The sequence below is a fragment of the Macaca nemestrina genome, unplaced genomic scaffold (genome assembly GCF_043159975.1).
Source record: "Macaca nemestrina isolate mMacNem1 unplaced genomic scaffold, mMacNem.hap1 Scaffold_122, whole genome shotgun sequence".
Classification (NCBI taxonomy): domain Eukaryota; kingdom Metazoa; phylum Chordata; class Mammalia; order Primates; family Cercopithecidae; genus Macaca; species Macaca nemestrina.
In genome coordinates this window covers 44572-63011 of record NW_027257605.1, presented here as the reverse complement: position 1 = coordinate 63011, position 18440 = coordinate 44572, and the positions used below count along the sequence as shown (strand labels likewise).

Below are 18440 nucleotides of genomic sequence, written 5' to 3'. Positions count from 1 at the left end.
GGGCCGGCACTGACAGGACCGGAATGGTGCCCCCAACAACTACAGGATTGGAAGCTGGTCGACTGCTCTGTAGAATGGAGACATGTTAGTAATCCCCGACATTTCCACTGACAGGCTGCTCAGGTAAACTGGGAAAAATCCACAAACTAGAAAGAATCCATGGGGAGGAGCACTTCTGTCTCCAACCTGGCAGCAAACGGTGGCTGTGCAGACGATCTCTTCAGGAAAACTATCGACTGTATCTCAGGTCAACAACAGCCCCGCTGAGGGCCAAAAAATCAGCTCCCCCTGGCCCTCACTTCCTAAGGGTCAGCCCTCCCAGGCCACCTCTCCTGGAAGATCAGCTCTGACGCACCCACGACGGTCAGGAACCGGCTCTGGGACACATTTCCCAGGCTCCTGCCCACCGCCCTCTCTCTTCTTCCTCCTCCATCTCCCTCTTCACTCCCATCCGCCCTCCCCCTTTCGCTTCCCTTCTCTCCTTTCCTCTCCCTCCCTCATTTCCTTTCAGCCCTCACCTTCCTCACTGCACTTCCCTATGCAACTCAGCGGACGCATTCTCAGGTCAGTAGAGTTTTCTTTCACTCTGTTTTTATTGCAATGATCATTCTTAATGAACAGAAACCTGTTTCGGACCATGTGGATGCCACCTCCTGACCAACTGCTGCCCCGCGGCTCCGTGTCCACTCAGTGACCTCACGTCGCAGGTGCCCAGCAGTATGGCTGTGACCAGGGGTAGCAACATTGGACATGAGAGAGGTATCCCAGCCAAGAGGCCCTGCAAAGCCTCCCCAGAAAACCGGAGCAAGGCCCAGGGCGGTAGGGAGAGCGCCGTGCTCACGATGTAGGCAGTTCAGCTTCCGCAAACTGTCCATCGACTGCAACTTACTTTGTTTCCATGGTTACAAAAGAACCATAAGCATTCTGAAATATGTTCTTGGTTTCATGTTTGCGAAATCTAAGCAACATTATAAGAAAAATCACTGAATTCTGCCTGAGGCTCTAGGGGTGTTTTCCTCTCTGAAAGGAGCCCCCTTCCAGGACTTGGGATTGAGTGACAGCCTTCAAAAATCACGGTTATCCTGGTGGTAACAGGGAACTCCTCAGCCCGCCGGGAGCTGGGGCCCTCGACAGCCCCCATGGCTCCAGACGCCAGTGTTCTAAGGATCACACATGTGCAGATAGCAAAGCTTGCTGCACACACGCCAGGTGCTAACAAGCCCCAAACGTCTCACTCATACTTGCTAACCACATCGCTTCTCTCAGCCTCCACGGCGTTTCACACTCTGCCTTTATACAGAGATGAACCATGCGTCCTGAGCGCTACAAAGATTCAACTCCTTCCGGGAACAGGGGTGCATCTTTCCATCACGGGATCCTCACTCCAGCTGGCACAGGATTTGCAGAGTGGGCGAGTCTAATGTTGATGACACTTTCTCAATATTCCCTTCACACCCCTCCAAAAACAAGAGTGCTGCCAGCTTCTTACCGACGTTGTAATGAGCAAAATATTTTTCTCTTATTTGTCACTTTTTAACGTAATACTAGTGAAGAATGTGACTCTGCATGTACACTGTAAGCACCCACACCGTGAACATTCTGCTCTCCTGTGACTGTATTCACAGGTCACAAGAACAAAACTTCTCCATAGTAGCCATATATATATATATATATATATTTATATATATATATATTTATATATATATATATTTTTTTTAACATGACTTCCACTCATCTGAAAGTCACAGATGTAGCTTTTCCTTCATAAAAAGATCCAAATGATACACAAACCAGGTTTAATAAACACATTGGTCCAGGTGGGAAAATGACCCCTCAGTCTCCCTCCCCTCAAAGACCAGGGCAGCCAGGAAACTGCGCTCTCCAGTAAATGACAGCCGGCAGGATTCCCTAAATAAGCAGCCGGAAGATTCCCATCTCGCAGAGCACACCTTTCAAGACTCAAGATGCCCCCGCTCCCTGAATATCCGACGAAGAACAGGGCTACCCAACGTAGGACTGAGGCAGTAAACAAACATGTATTTGGCCGGGGGCGGCGGTTTATGCTTGTAATCCCAGAACTTTGGAAGAAGGAGGCAGGCAGATCACAAGGTCAGGCGATCGAGACCATCCTGGCTAACACGATGAAACCCCCGTCTCTACCAAAAATACAAAAAATTAGCCAGGCGTGCTGGCGGGCACCTGTAGTCCCACGTACTCGGGAGGCTGAGGCAGGAGAATGGCGTGAAGCCAGGAGGCGGAGTTTGCAGAGAGCTAAGATCACACCACTGCACTCCAGCCTCGGCGACAGAGCAAGACTCCGTCTGAAAAAAATAAAATAAAATAAATAAAATTTTAAAAGTTTTCAGCAAATAGCATCATCGACCCACAAATGAGAGGTACCGTTTTCATTCTAGGAGGGAAACACTACAAAGCACGTATATTTTAGCCCTGTAAGTGAATTCTTCGGGCATTCCTGTGTCCGCTATCAAATGCAGCACATCACCTCAAAAGGCAAAGTTCTATAAGTCACATCCAAGGAAGGGAAAAATCATTCTAAGTTTTAGCCATCCAGTAAGAACCTGATCCAGAGAAGCCTACTTGTTCCAGACTCTAAGCGGCAATATATTGCTACAATGTAATGAAAACAAAGGGATAATTAAGAAAATTTCAATGCTAATAAAAGGCAAAAACATAATTAGATTTATTCTACTCTAGACAGAGCAGCCGGGCAGTTCACCCATACGTTATGAACGTTGCTGTTTTTCAGACAGGGTCCCAACTCTGTCAAGGCTTGACAGCAGGGGCGTGATCTCCACTGACTGCAAGGTCCGCCTCCCAGGCTCAAGCGATTCTCTTCAGCCTCTGGAGTAGCCGGGACTACAGGTGTGCAGCCATCATGCCCAGCTAATTTGTGTGTTTTCCGTAGAGATGGGATTTCACCAGGTTGCCCAGGCTGGTTCCCTGGGTCTCGAGTTCCGAGGCTCAAGCAATCCACCCGCCTCGGCCTCCCAAAGCCCTGGGATTACAGGCGTGAGCCATCACGCCTGGCCCTTTTTTTTTTTCTTTCCTTTTTAAGCGATTAATGTGCTTCAGAGTCTTGTAGGCATTAAAAAAAAAAAAAAAAAAAAAGAACAAGCAAATTCTGTAAGGGAAAGAAACCATTAACATGTTTTACACACCTCAAAACTCAAAACAGAAATACTAAGAATAAAATGTATTTTATTCACAGAGGCATTCTTAAAGTTCTGTAAAAGTGACACCATGGACACCACCACATCACAGACGAGTGTGGCAGGACTGCTCAGATTCAGAACACATTCTAAACAGTCCTCCTGCCACTTTCCTCAGTGGGAACACTTTATTCTGTCTTTTATTCAAATTAAGTATCTTGCAAGGGAGTTGAAGAAAACTGCAGAGCAGATTTTAAAACTTCAATGCTTTTCTCAATTTTCGTCACATTCTGATGCATTTTTACCTACTACACGGCCAATAAGTTTCAAGCTTTTTGCATCGATAAAGACAATGCTCCTTGTAGCAATAGGCTTTTTCTTTTCTATACAAAGATCTATAACTTAAGCTAGTAAACTGGGCATTTCACAAAGATTTTGCACAATTCCTAGCACAGATTTTAGCAAAATAAAACCATTATCTTTCTGCAATTAAATAACCAAACATAGGAAACTGCACAGTTAAAATAACCATTCCATTATTTTATATAAACACAAATGATAAAGGAGAGTATGCTTTGGAAAACAGTGTTTCCATAAGCTAATGATGAAGCAGAAGACAGTTCCTCAGCCTCATATGACATTTGACAACCGAAGTACTCTGGCCCAAGCCCAGCCCGGTTAAATGGAGGGGAAGTAAACATGTGACCGACCGTGGTGGGGCACTGTGATAGCCACAGTCTAGGAAAGAACAGCTGACATGTTTCTTCTTCATGGGAAAACTGAAACATACTCGAGACACCTTAATTCTTTAAAACACAGTCTGCCCCAGTACTAACCTTAAGCTCCCATTGATAAAGATTGCGATAACCAGAGGTGTTTATCCAGGCCCTCGAAAATCACGGACATGGTACATACACAACATTTTCAAACACTCAATGCTGCCAGTATGTTAAATGCGCTGTGATACCGGAGGTCTTGTGCAGGACCAGAAGCATCGCAGCCTGGTTACCTTCCTGGTGTTCAATGCTTTGTATGTGCAAAGTCTGCTGTTACAATTTACTGGGCTTAATGTCATTCAGTTTGTCACAGAAGAGAGCTATGACATTTACTTAATTCCACACACAGATTCTCAAGTTCATCTTCCACCAATGACTGCCCTGTCCACAAGACAGCGGAGGGAAGACCCAGGAAAGGCCTGGGAGATGCCAGGTGCTCACAAACTGGTATCAGTCTGCTGGTTCTGGCTTAAAGGAAAACAGACATAGAAGAAACTAAAAGGACTCACTACATCTAATATCACAATGTTCTCAACTTTACCTTAGCCAAAAATAAAAGCGGAATAGCAAAACTACTCCAGGGCATGATTCCAGGGCTAATCTGAAACATGAAATATTTAGAAGACAAAGCTTATTGTGAGTGCAATTAATATACACATAAAACACTGGTTTCGCAAAACCCAGTCTTTGCGATTGCTTTTATAAAAAGTAAAATTCTCATGAGGATCACATACACTAACTGATTTTCAAATGAAGGGACTGGTAAACTTCAGGGCATATGATTTCTGCCACACACGAGGGGAGCAGTGAGAGAGAAGAGCTAGGATCAAGTGTGCTGAAGCTGTCCTAGGACTGAAATTCAGTTTCTGCCAAAACAAAAACACAGGAGGCTGTCAACTTCGATAGCAAGCTCTGCTTGAGAGCGTCAAGATGTTAAAATTGCAAAGGGGCTTCTCCCTGCTATAGGCACGCGTGATCCTTGCAAAAACATAGCTCAGCATCATCAAAAATCAGGAAAGAACACAAGCTTTCCAGACAGGAAATCCAAGAGCAGAAGGGAGCAGAGTCCAAGCTTGCTCGGCAGAACTGTTCCCGGACAACAGCACAGAGGACGTCACAGGGAGGGCAGGGCAAGCAACAGCAGCTTCCGTGATGCCGCAAGCAGGGCCTGAGCCAGGAGAGCAGTCTCCTCCAACCTGACAAGGAGGCGCGAGGAGCCACAGAGAAGTCAATTCAGGGTCTTTTTCAGAAAGGGGCAACAATGAGAAAATCTGGTCTTACCCAACCACCCCCCATCCACGGTAACAGCTAAACTCGCGCCTGTGTCTGTCACCTTCCCCACCCCCTCTTGCAGATGCTCTTCCTGCACCCGGGTGCCTGTCTCCGTGCTGCTCCTGAGGCCACACCTGTTGCCATCCAGTAGTGACCACGAATTCACCTTTGTCCGGGCGAAGCAAACGCAGAGTTCACACACTCTTGTACAGGTTTGCTGGCCGAGAATCTAACCGAGCTGTCCAATTCCAGATGTGCTGGTACCAAGGAGAACGCTCGATGTCCGGCATTTATAAACGGTATCAGTGGGTTCTCCTGGGACTCCCAGGCAGCCGAACGAGGGAGGGAGCTGTTGCCCTGTTGCCCCGAGCCAAAGCAGCGCTGCGAGGCAAACACCACAGGCCACATCACACTCGAGCACCGACTCTTGACAGTTGCTCGTTTGTGTGTTCAGAGTTCAGGGTACAGGCGACAGACAGGCCTGATCTCAGCCATGGGACAGCAGTGATTGCCCACAAGTCCCGTATCTAAGCCCCGACTTGCCCATCGGCCTTCCTTCAGGAACAATGCCCACCTCACAGTGCTGCCATGAACGCTAAGTCAGCACGTATATACACAACCAGATTCATTGCAATTGTGCTTTCTACCCCAAGTTAATACAACCAGGTGCTATCATCGAGACTGAATAACCAATATTAGAACAGAAGGTCAGGCCAGCGATGGTGGCTCAGACCTGTAATCCCAGCACTTTGGGAAGCTGAGGTGGGTGGATCACTTGAGGTCAGGAGTTGCAGACCAGCTTGGCCAACATGGCAAAACCCCATCTCTACTAAAAATAATTTATCCAGACATGGTGGCACACACCCTGTAACCCCAGCTACTAGGGAGGCTGAGGCATAAGAATCGCTTGAACCTGTGACGTAGAGGTTGCAGTGAATGGAGATTGTACTCCTGGGCTCTACCCTTCCAGTCTGGGTGACAGAGCAAGATTCTAATAAAACAATAAAAGGTCAAGATGAGAACTGATTGCCAAGGTCCACAGTCCATATACTTAAAACATAAAATTCATTAGCTAGTACTTGATCAAGTTGCTGCTTTCTTCATTACAATCTTGTATATCCTTCTAACACGGCTCAAAATGTTTACATTTGAACACACCTCGAGTATAACAAAAAATAAAGTGCCTGTATTTCACAAACGAGCAATTTCCAGTAAGGCTGCATCCTGCTCTAGTTAATCCTTTGACAATGTAAAACTGAGCCATCCTGACATAGCACTGACACATGGTGCAAGAAGAATGACCTCCAATTAAATCGCTAGATTTAGAGAACACGTAAATATAGTTTATCACTAATTCACTAACCATTAGCAAGATTTTAAAGGAAGAAAAATTATCAGGACTGTAACTAGGAATAAAGGCAAAAATAAACATGAAGAAATTAGTCACGTTTAAATCAATACCCTTTCTGTGAGGCCGTAACAAAGTATACACAGCAGGGGCACAAACTGTCATGCTGAACTGTCACCAAGCTCTCTATGAAGGTAGTAAGAGCGTCCCAAGTCGCAGAGCCTCGTCTTCCTATTTAAACCCTAAACAGCCAACACCACTCAGCATGCAGTGAGAGCTCTGAAAGCTCAGAGGAATGCATGATGGGAGGAAGGGCCCTAGCCCTGCCATCACCCTGCTGCTTATTAAAAATATAAAACAAACCCCTGCCTTCAAGGTGCCCAGATCTAACTAGTACAAGGTTTTGCTTTTAACAAGTTAACTACGAATGATGAAGACTCTCAACAGCTGTGCGAAATGTAAGGCAACCTCATAAGAGGAACTTGGCTGAGACTAAACCCAGAGATGGTTTTTTAACCACAGAAGAGGAAAGAACTGAAGAACCTTACAGAAAGTTGACAGCAATTTCTATTTCTCTATGGTAGAACCTGGAATTTACCTTTGAGACAGACTGCCCTTCTGTTCTGAAAAATCAGATTATTCTTGCAATCCTCCATCAGGACTGAAATTCCCAAAGGCATGGAAAACCAAGTACTAATTTTAACCCCCCCCCCAAAAAAAAACTACCTATGATCTTAGATGTGAGATTTAGTATTCTCAAATTCCAAATTTGGAAATATTTTGCACAAAGTCCTTCTTTTCCCTGTTTACTTGAAAGCTCTCTATTCTTTTGTCCTAAACACCTTCCTTCTCATCCTTCCAAACAATATCTGAAGATGAACTTACATATCGTTTTCAATGTTACAAAGAAGATACTACATTTGTCATGAACTGTTTATATTCACAACTCTAGGAGGGATTTTGCTACATCGTGAGGAATAACACGAGGCAGTTAATACGCCACGAATAAAGAACAGTAGAAAGTGGACACATTTCCTGATGAGTGCCGATTTCTCATTGAGCTGCTGACAAAGTTATAATACAGAAAGCTAGACAGCTGCTCTGTTAGTTCTACCTCACTTAAGTGACCGAGTCATTGTTGTTTCAGTTCCCTCTCTCGTCTGGGGATGAGACACACCTCACAGAGCTGTTTATGATTTCAGGAACACAAACATCAATGAAGTGACTGTTCCTAGATCGTTGCAAAGGGTAGAGGAACCTGCCAAATTTCAACTAGGTTGTAACAAACAACTGTTTTCATCCTACACTCTCTGGTGCCAGCGAGATGGTGCGTTCTTGGATCCCTGCGGGAGCCCTATTCCTGGTGCCATAGAGCGCACACACACATTTACATCCACATAACGTACGTATATGGCACACTGTAACACGTGTACCTGCATAGAGCGTACACACATCCGAATACGTGGAGTGTACATAAGTGCACTACGTGCGTACAGAGTGCACACACATCCAGATCCATGTAGGGTACATGCATAGAGTGTACACACATCCAAATATATATAGTGTACAAACAAGTTCACTACGTGTGTACAAGCATAGAGCATACACACATCCATATAGCAAATGTACATAGGTATGCTAACATGTATGTACATGCAGAGCATGTACACACGTCTATATGCATACAGTGTACACAGGTATACTATAACCTGTATGTACATGTATATGGCATACACATGCACATCCGTATGTACACAGGTATGCTATTTGCTATATGTATACACATGCATATAACATACATTCTTATCCAATGTACGTAGGTGCACTACAGCATGCATACACATGTGCAGTGTACACATATGCACATGTATACAATGTACATCAGTACACTAACGTATAAAACGTATACACATATGCAATAGTGTACGTACATATGCAGCATGTATACGTATTATTGTGTACATATCCAGAAGTTTATTCAGTGTGCATAGTGTACATGCATGCTTGTGTGCACATATGTATATATACATCTGCAGAAATAATGTGCACATACCCACATGGTGCACGTACACAGGTATGTATATGGCATTAAATACATGCATGTATGTACACATGTAGAACAGATAGGTGTCCAACTAGTGTGCATATAATCATCCCCGTAGATACACACATATACACATGTACATGCATGCCTACAGCATGCACGTGTGTAGGACACAAATGTAGTGTACATACCTATACACTGTAAATACATGCAGTGGAAATACACGTAGTATGTGTACACCACATACACACATGTACATTTATACAGTACACATACACCGAGACCCAGAACGAGTCATGAGTATTAACACGGCGCAAACGCTTCCAGTTCTACCTAAGTGAATTTTTTTCAAACTATAATAGAACTCATATAAAAAGGGTTTTTAAGGAAATCAATACAGCTAGTGACAAAAACAGTGGGAAGGGCACAACCACTTTCTCTCAGAGTTCTGGGCCTGACCGTGGAAGTTCAGAGGTTTCCTAATGCAGTACACATCAGAACTGACTCACAATGAAGCACTCCTTAAAAATTAAAAATGTGTCCTCATGTTTTGGCCTTTGAGACAAAGCCTCTTAGTTAATCGAGTTCTGACTGAATTTGACTCACAGTACTCTGGCAGATTCTTCATTTTCTGGTGAGACAGACGAATGTCCCAGGGTGAGGGCAATGCCAGCCGTTTCAGGGTCAGCTTTTCGAGGAGCGATGTCTGGCAGAACACAATCCAACACCATAGTAGGATCCCCCACCCAGCCACTTAGACGCTTTCTGGTACTTACTCTGTCTGCTTGTTTCCCTTTCTTGAATTCAGCTGGGGGGAGAAAAAAAACCAAAAAAATCAAAACCAAAAACAGCCCATGTGTTTGTGTGTCTGAAAAGTGAATACATCCACATCCAACTTTCTAAATGATACACGGCAGGTGTTGATGGTCACCAACCAGTGGCCACTGTTGACAAAATACAAAGTCATCTGCAAACATGAACGAGTTTCTAGGAATACAAAAGTCAAGGGAATTTACTTCACATATTAAAGGTGTCAAGGGTGCTCATCAAAAATATATTTAGAGGTTTTCCTTTCAAGTTATTTTTGAAGATTTTTAAGTTGCAATACTTAAAAGCCTCTGGGAAAAGAAAGGATACAGGTATCTGGAAGATTTATACTAAATGATTTTCATGTCTTTTTGATAAAGTTAAATAAGGTCAGCCTTGAAGTAATGGCTTCCACTACTCTGAGGCTGTGGATGGAATCCACACCACCACCAGACAATTGAATAAACAGCAAGGCTGCACACACAGGACACAGGCAGTGAGCCAGCCTGACTAGTTGTCAGCTTCTGGGTCAGTTCTACCCAGTTCTGGCCAGGCCCCACTGGAGATGAAAACCTGCCCTTTAGAAGCCTTCAAACCCCACCTTTCAAAATCTAATCCTCTTCAACTGAGGCCCAAGTCCAAAAATCTACTGACATCTTAGCCCGCGTTAGGCCAGCTGTCCCCCAGCCTTTTTGGCACCAGGGATGGGTTTCATGGAAGACAATTTTTCTGGGGGGTGGTTTTGAATTGCAACTGTTGCACCTCAGGTCAGGCAGCGGATCCTCATAAGCAGCACCTCCGAGATCTCTCACAAGCAGTTTACGATAGGGTCCCAGCGCCTAGCAGAACACACAGCTAATGATAGTGTCACAACACCTAGGAGAACATGCGGCTTATGATAGGGCTCCAGCACCTAGGAGAACAGGCGACTTAGGAGAGGGTCCCAGCACCTAGGAGAACAGGTATTAAATGAGTTGGCAAAGCCAAAAATCCACCGGATCTACCACTCCAAAGCAAACATACACCACTGCCCAATATTGATGTGAGCCAAAAACAGGGAAGTCCTGAGGGCCCACACTGACCACAGCCAGACACCACTTCTGCAAGAAGCAAGCACGCACCTAGAGATCACCAGTGATGACCCAGGAGAGCAGCTTTGAGCAGAGACAAAGGTGAAGGAGAGGCACATGGGCCAGGGTGCTGGGTGTGCCCGTCTTTGTGACCTCACTGAGATTGCTGACCTCTGGCCCTTGGTGTCCCTTCCTGTGGAGGTAGCAGCCCCCAAATCCCTGCCTCCCTTCAGCACTGACTGAGGCGGCCCTGAAGTCTCCCCAGGGCTGAGACTGCTTCTAAATCCTGTTAACTGCACACCCACATGAAAAACAAAAAACAAAATATCAAGTATGCAGACAGGAAAATAAAAATACGTGAATCCTCCCTTATTCAACAGGCATTTAAAAAGTAACAGGAAAATTGTGATAGTCTTTAAACAACCACCAGCTATCACGTCCTCTTGAAATGTTTTAGCTAATCAGGAACATCTTTACCAAGCACTTGTGTGTTCAGGAAATCAGTTGACAGGTCCCAAATAACCTCGGAGCCTGCGACCTGACCCCCACTCACGCACATCACCTCTCCAGAGGAACGTGTCCTGGACACCTTTCAAATGGTGAGGAACAGGAACAAGGGTAGCTTTCCCTCAACACCACAAAACAAGCTCGACCCCGAGGAGCCCGGAGAACAGCGACGTTTGTTTAGATGCTTTCCCACTGTCCTTGTCAGAGCAAACATTCCCATCCCACACCGCCCAGTGTTTAACTCTCCCTGGGATACCAGCAGCCGTCAACCCTCAACAAGCTGGAAACAGAGGCCAAGCTGATAGGAGGCCTCTCTCCATTCCTTACTGAATTCGCTCAGGACACGGATGTTCCCAAACACATATGGCCCTGAGTATTCCACACCTGGGGAACATTCAAACAGCAGACTCTGCAAAGACGTTCCCCTAAAGAGAAACTCAGTTTCTAACTTCCCTTAGGGAAAAACAGGAGACCCAGAACTTTCCAGAAAATCAAGTGTGAGAGGAAGCCACTCACCTCTGGCACTTCCTAAACCTGCCTTCCCGCGGGTGCTCAGGGATGTCCCCGCGACAGCCCCGTCCACCCAGGACGGCAGCAGGTCTCAGGCAGCCAGCACCTGGGCAGCTGGCCAAGCAACCCCAGGGTGAAAACGCCATCCCAGGCACCACTTCCCGGAGCCCCTCAGCAAGAAAAACAGAGGTGGGACAGAACCGAGGGCTGACTCGAGGCTGGGGAGCCACAGACCCGCACAGCTCAATCATCGGACATGCTCTTCTGTGGACAGAGCCCAGGGAGAGGCCAGCAGAGAGACCCTCGTGCCGGCTCCACGGGCCAGCGTCCTCCAGGGCTGCAAGTTTGTGATCACAGCTTCAGAATTTGGTTCCAGAATCTTCCGGAATCAAAGACGCACCAAACTGTGAAGCTGCCAGGACAGCAGGGCCCAGGAGCAGGCTCAGGGGAGGACCACTTAGAAACCCCACACACAGCATACACGTGTGCATGCTTACTCCACACATGCCACCGCTTCACCCAATAGTATACACGCAAACGCATGTATGTACTCCATACACACCCTCAAATACACTCACCAAATATGATGCGTGTACACACTCCACACACACCCTCAAATACATACGACACACATGAACATGCTCACTCCACCCACACCTGCTAAATACACTCAACCACACATGCACAAACGTGACACACGTGCACACTCATTCCGGACGTCACACCCCTCACCAAGTACACAGGTGCACACACCTCCAAGTTCAGAACCTGTAGACTCCACAAGCTTTGGTTTCCCCCACTGTTTCTCTCATCACATGAGATCCACACACAGGTGTCATTTACTGACATCTAACACCCGGGGAGGCCCTTAGACAGAACTGCAGTCACAAGTCGGCTTCATTCAGGCATTCATCACCAGCCTCCTGAAGCCACCTCCTGTCCCCAGGGGGAGCGGGGGCCGAGACCGGAGACGTCTCTGGGCTTACAGATCCCCAGGCTGGCAACCCAGCGAAATGAGGAGGGCTGGGCCACGGCCCTGGAGGGAGACGGGTACTGGCTCAAGTATGCGGAACATGAGTCCTCATTTCCAGACAGTGTCACCTACGACAGCGTCAGGTGAAAGCCAGTGGTTTGGCATTCCTGGGATAGACAGTTCTGGAAATACAAGGGAAGCTTTTTACTCCTCCCCTCTGAACACATGAGGTCCATGGTCCCCTCACATCTAACACTGGGAATCCGAATCGGTGACTCCTTGTCCACCTGAGGACCACCCAAGAGGATCCACACACCTGCTACAACAGCAGCACCGCACCTGGTCTGCAGGGGAGCAAAGCAAATCCCACCTTTATGACTAAAACTGGATTACCCTGACACTGGCAGCCTGCAGTGTGTGTATCGTCAAGCCCCCACGTCTGTGCCACCTGCAAGAGGAACACAAGCCCTTAGTCCCAGGTTCTCAGGACGGCCTGTGAGGTAGATGCTGGCACCTTCCCATCTCCCAGGGGAGAGGAGAGAAGGCCACGGTCAGGGCTTGCATATCAGGAGGGTCGGGATTCAAACCCCATCTGCCTCACAAAGCAGCCCTTACCATTCAAGTGACTTCTATCATCAGCCTTAAAATGTACCACAGTTACCAGCAATTCTGAGTGCTGTTCCTTGGGACATCATAAGCAAACATTTTGTTAGAAAGGTTTTGCCAAATCTGCTTTCAAAATCCTATGGTATGAAATGACTAATGAAAATTTGAGCTATGAAATAAAGCACATAGTTAAATGAATCCCAAAATGACTATCGCGAAGGAAGTTTTAACTTGAAGTGAAAAATATCCTCCAAATGACATCAGCCAGAATTATCTTCAATCATTACTGATCCCATATGCTTCAGGAATTATACAGCATCATCTCAGATATGAACTTAAAACCATTAGCTGAATGCACATTTCAGCACAACCAAAGTTCTGCTATAATAAGCAGCACAGGCGTCTCTGGAGAGGATTTTAATTGGGACTACAAACGATGTGCACGATCGTGGTAAGAGGTTTCATGCTGGCTGTTCTCCAAGGTGCGACACAGAGAAACACCACTAACCTCAAAGACACCTGCTGCTTTGTAATGAGATGAGAGACGATGTGGACGGACTACTGTAAATATTCGAAAAGGAGAAACAATGCAAGGAAAGAATCGTATCAGTTACCCTTTACATTCTTAGAAAAAAACGATTTTTCTTTTGGGATGATTTTAAAAGAAAATGACATTCTGGATTTTTTTTAACTTTTCTTTCTGAGACAGGGTCTTGGCTCTGTCGCCAAGATTGGAGTACAGTGGAGCAATAGCAGCTCACTGTAGCCTTAAGTGATCTTCCCACCTCAGCCTCCAGAGTACCAGGGACCACAGGCACGCACCACCACACTCAGCTAACTTCTGTTATACAGATGGGGTCTTGCTATGATGTCCAGGCTGGTCTTCAACCCCTTGGCCTCAAGTGATCCTCCTGTCTTGACCTCACAAAGATTTAGCCTAAGCGACCATGTCTTATTGGAAAACAGACATTAGAGCAAATGTATTTCTGTAAGATTTTCTACCTCTTTTCACTGGAGAAAAAGGTAACTTGCCTCCAAGGGTCGGAGACAAAGACGTTACTGCAGACAAGAGCGCTGTGCATCCCGGGAACCGCTACACCACGAGGCACGGCCGTGCACACTGGACGCAGCAGTAACAAACGAGGCTAGCACAGGCCGATGCTGGCCCTCTCCAGAAGCAGGCCTATCCTTCCTCCTCTCCTCAGCCCCCTCTCCCTTCAGGCCTCAGTGGCTGCTGACAGCGGAGAGGCCACAACTAGAGGAGGCTCTCAACTCCACCAGGGACAGGAGTCCCGGACGCTGGGGACTCAACTGCTGTCCTCCGCATCCACCTCCTTCTGGTCCAGCCTTCTCAGGAGCCAGGCGTGGCCACTTTGACCCTCTTTTCCCTTCTGTGGCTCCTACAAAAAACCAGTCAGAGAGCCCAGGCTGCCTTGCACTCCAGGGATACCTGGCACAGGCCCCCTCCATGTCCTTATCCAAGCTCCTGGGGCCAGAAGGGTCTTGCAATATTTCACTTTCCAGTTGACCATCCCCAGCCTGAAATCCAAAGTGCTGCGAAGAGCATTTCCTTCGAGTGTCATGAGGAAGCTCAGAATGTTTCAGGTTTTGGAGCATTTTGGAGTAGGGACTCTCAGCCTTAATTTGAACCTCTTCAAGGAAGCCACACACTGAAGCCCCCGATGTCCACCCTACACAATCCCAGCACACCATCTGAAGTCCTCAACAACAGATTTTCTTTCTTCAAAAATAACCACAAGTCACAAACTCACACGCAATCACAGAAGGGGGTTGTGGACACCCACACAGATGATGAAATTTAACTGTCACATTTTTACCTAGGTAATTTAAAGTCATTCCTCAAAACACACCTGTTTTACTGAGTTGCATTTTAAGGTGAACACACACAAATCATTTCAGGGAAACAAACGTCACTTTGGGCTGCGTGTGGTTTCTTGACTCCCGTGAATAACTCAGCGTTCACCCTCACTTCTGGATAAGGGAGACGATGCAAAGAAAACTGTTAAAACAAAGACATGAAAACAAGTTTAAGAAGGGTTTGAAAGGTTCCTCCTGTCCTTCTGGAGGGGAGACAAGGATGCCTGGAAAGCTCACGGGGGACGGGAGCACAGCCTCCTCGGTGTGTCATGGACGCTGCCTCACCAAGGGGAGAGGATGATGCCTGGAAGGCTCACAGGGGTGGGAGCACAGCCTCCTCAGTGCTTTCTACACTCAGCAGCTTCAGAAATTCCTGCAGAAGCAGAACACATCATGAGAACTGAGACTGGAACACCCCAAAGAAAGGGATGAGGGGTCAAAAAAAGCATTCGATCATTACCAAGGAGCGCGGGCATGAAGCCGCTTCAAAGACCGTGTGAGAAGTCACTCATAGGCGTTTCAGAAAATAAGGGTAGTGCGAGATTGCTCGATCAGCTCAAACAGGCTGCCGTCCCTCAGGCCATGAAGTCCCTGAGATGAGCCTGTCACTGAGCAGAAGTCACTCGCATCTCTGCCAGAGAAAGTACTACAAGCTGACACATAACCTCATGAAACCTAGGCTTCAGCCGGTCAACAGTGAGTCTGACATGGTACATCCCTCCAGATAGTTAAAGACCCCAGGGGTTCATCGGACAACCTCGAAGGGCTGTGTCTGTCCAGCTCCTTTTCCAAGTTCTGGATGATTTTTCCTAATGCACTATAAGCAGCATGTTCCAATAGAGATGTAATTAACTGGATGGGTGTCCTCTTAATTTTGAAATTAGAAACACACTTGGCCAGGCACGGTGGCTCATGCCTGTGATCTCAGTACTTTGGGTGGCTGAGACAGCTGGACTGCTTAAGTCCAGGAGTTCAAGTCCAGCCTGGGCAACATTGCAAAACTCCATCTCTACAAAAAATACAAAACTAAGTCAGGCATGGGGACACATGGAACATGTGCCTGTGGGTCCTGGCTACTCAGGAGACTGAGGCAGGAAGATCACTTGAGCCTGGGAGGTTGAGGCTGTAGTAAGCTGTGCTCACACCACTGCCTGGGCAACAAAAAGGTTTTTTTGCCTGTCTCAAAAAAACCAAAGAGAAAAAGAATTGTATACCTGACTAGGCCAAAATAAAAGAGGCCTTCGCTGCCTACATAAAGGGCTTTCAGAATTCACTTCCATCCTTAGGAAAGGGGGCCAACACCAGGCTGTGTCCCTTAAGATGCCCTGTCTCATATGGGAAAAAAAATCAAGAGAAATCAAATAAAGGCCATAAAATACATCAGTTTCAACACTAAAATTTGATAGTATGCTTTAAATTGAAGATGAGTTAAGTCACATTTCCAAACCTCTGAAAGCACGGTTACTGGGAGGGAATGGTTTGCAACACACAAACGCAGCTCTGTAAAAGTGCCCAGGCTGGATGAAGGCTCAAACGTCAGTGCAAGGAGAAAGTCTGAACAAACTCTCTCCTGCCCTGCTGCTGTCCTCTTCCAAAACACACTGTTTATCTGTCAGTTTAGAACAAGGCCTAGGGAGGTGGGAGGCAGGCCTGGGAGGGTCACCTAGCATCCAAGCTCCTCATCCACACAACTGCACGAGGCTGAGCTGAGCAGTACACACAAACACAACTAATTCTCCCCAAAAAGAAGACGGAAGGCAGCACACTGCCATGCCAGGCACCCTGCAGATGAGAAGATTGAGGGGAGCCAGAGGTACCTTTAATCTTGCTTGCATGGTGGAGGGAGAGGAATAATGCCACTCACTTGAGTGTTGCACAATTCTTTCTAGCACTGAGTGGCAGAAAACAAAAATGATAGATGCTTCCTCAGATAAATGTTTCTGAAGAACTGAACATAAATTACGTTCAGGAAATAGCATTATGAATGCCTCAAGTGCTTCTGTTTTCAATAATCCCAGAGTAATTCTATAAACCCGGGAATCAGTCTCACCCAACTCCAGGATCACAGCCCAGGTGACGTGGGCACACATATCCTGAAGCTCCAATACTCAACTAAAGTGGGGCGAGTGAAAATGATCCTGGGTATAATTTACACGGACACAGGAAGGTGGCAGAGCCCCAAACCCCTAAACCAGGAAGACCAGTGTCCTTCAGGGGCCTCACCTCTGTCCTTTCGCAGCCTCTGGGAACCACCACTCTGCTCTCTACTGACACAAACGCCCCTCCCAAGGTACAACACCAGGAAGATCATCATTCAAAACTGAGGAACGTGGCAGAACAAAGCTGTCAGGAGATTTTAATCACCAACACCACTTGTTACATGACCCAAAGATGATTAAAATCCCAGGCCCTTCAAGACTGAATGCTATCTATACTTAAATGCATTTCATCACCATATTGGGGGGTTATTCCTTTGTTTTGCTGCAAATATATCCAACTGCTGTAAAAGGAAAAGGCAATTTGTTAACGAAGCTTCTTGGAGTGTCTCAACAGGCCTCGAGGTAGGATAAAAGGCAGGACTTCCTGGCAGAAACGCTCAGCTCTGAGGTCAGGTGGAGTTCTTGAGCACCAACCAAGGCAAAATAAGGTCGAAGACCACACCACACTTTCCTCAATCACATCTTCATTCCACCTTTCCTTCTATTTCTCACGACTTCACTGGGAGAAATTGTGCTAAAAGAAAATGGAAACACAGACATACATAGGAGACCCTACAGATGCTGAGAATGGGTGCAGCCATCACAGTCCGAATGTCCTTTCAGGGCCATCTGACCTGGCTGGGATCCAAGTATCCGAGGGCAGGATTGTATGTCAGACCCGTGAAGCCAAGATTACAGCCACTGAACGGCAGTTTTCCATCCCACGGAAACCGGCCTTGCTAGGGGCTTCCTCGGGGACCACCGACCTCAAGCCACCACCCGTCAACTACTTCAACTAACCTACATCATGGCACAGGCCTCCCTAGGCAGACCAGCCCTGCCCAAGTCCTGCTTCATGGCAAACCCTCCAGACAAACGTCCTTGGCCTCTTCCGGGAGGCTGTGCTCGGAAGGTGCCCTCATTTACTTCTGTGGCTCTGAGACATTTAACTAGAGCCCAACACATTTCTTCCTGTTCACATAGTATTGAGTTAAAAGATTTTTATGAGTAAACTTTCACTGGGAAAAATACCATTTCAGGAGCCCCAGTGACCACAATGAAAATGTTTTTACCTTTCCTTACGTGACATCGGCAACGCCAGGTCCAGGAAACGTTCTGGATCTCAGATAATGGCAAATCCACTCATAGTAAGTCTTGGTCTTGTTTCACAAGCTATCAAATGCTGCCCAGAAGCAGGAAAAACCCCACAACGTGGCAGGGAGGGACGACCAGCATGAGTTCTAAGGCCAGACCACCCGGGTCTGCTGACAGCGTGGTGAG

At 46.8% G+C, this 18440-nt stretch overlaps 1 protein-coding gene across 9 annotated transcripts in view; it reads right to left on the bottom strand.

The window, feature by feature from the left end:
- LOC139361271 (disco-interacting protein 2 homolog C-like) overlaps positions 1-18440 on the bottom strand; it is a 170529-nt gene that overhangs the window by 115652 nt on the left and 36437 nt on the right. For 2 of the 9 annotated variants that reach the window (XM_071089858.1, XM_071089865.1), the window contains exon 1: positions 9387-10495. The exons of 5 other annotated variants lie outside the window; for them this stretch is intronic. The gene's annotated coding sequence lies outside the window, so the exon portion shown is untranslated. Of the gene's footprint in view, positions 1-9216; positions 10496-18440 lie in introns of those variants that run through there. 2 more of the 9 variants (XM_071089839.1, XM_071089847.1) reach the window with 2 other exon arrangements.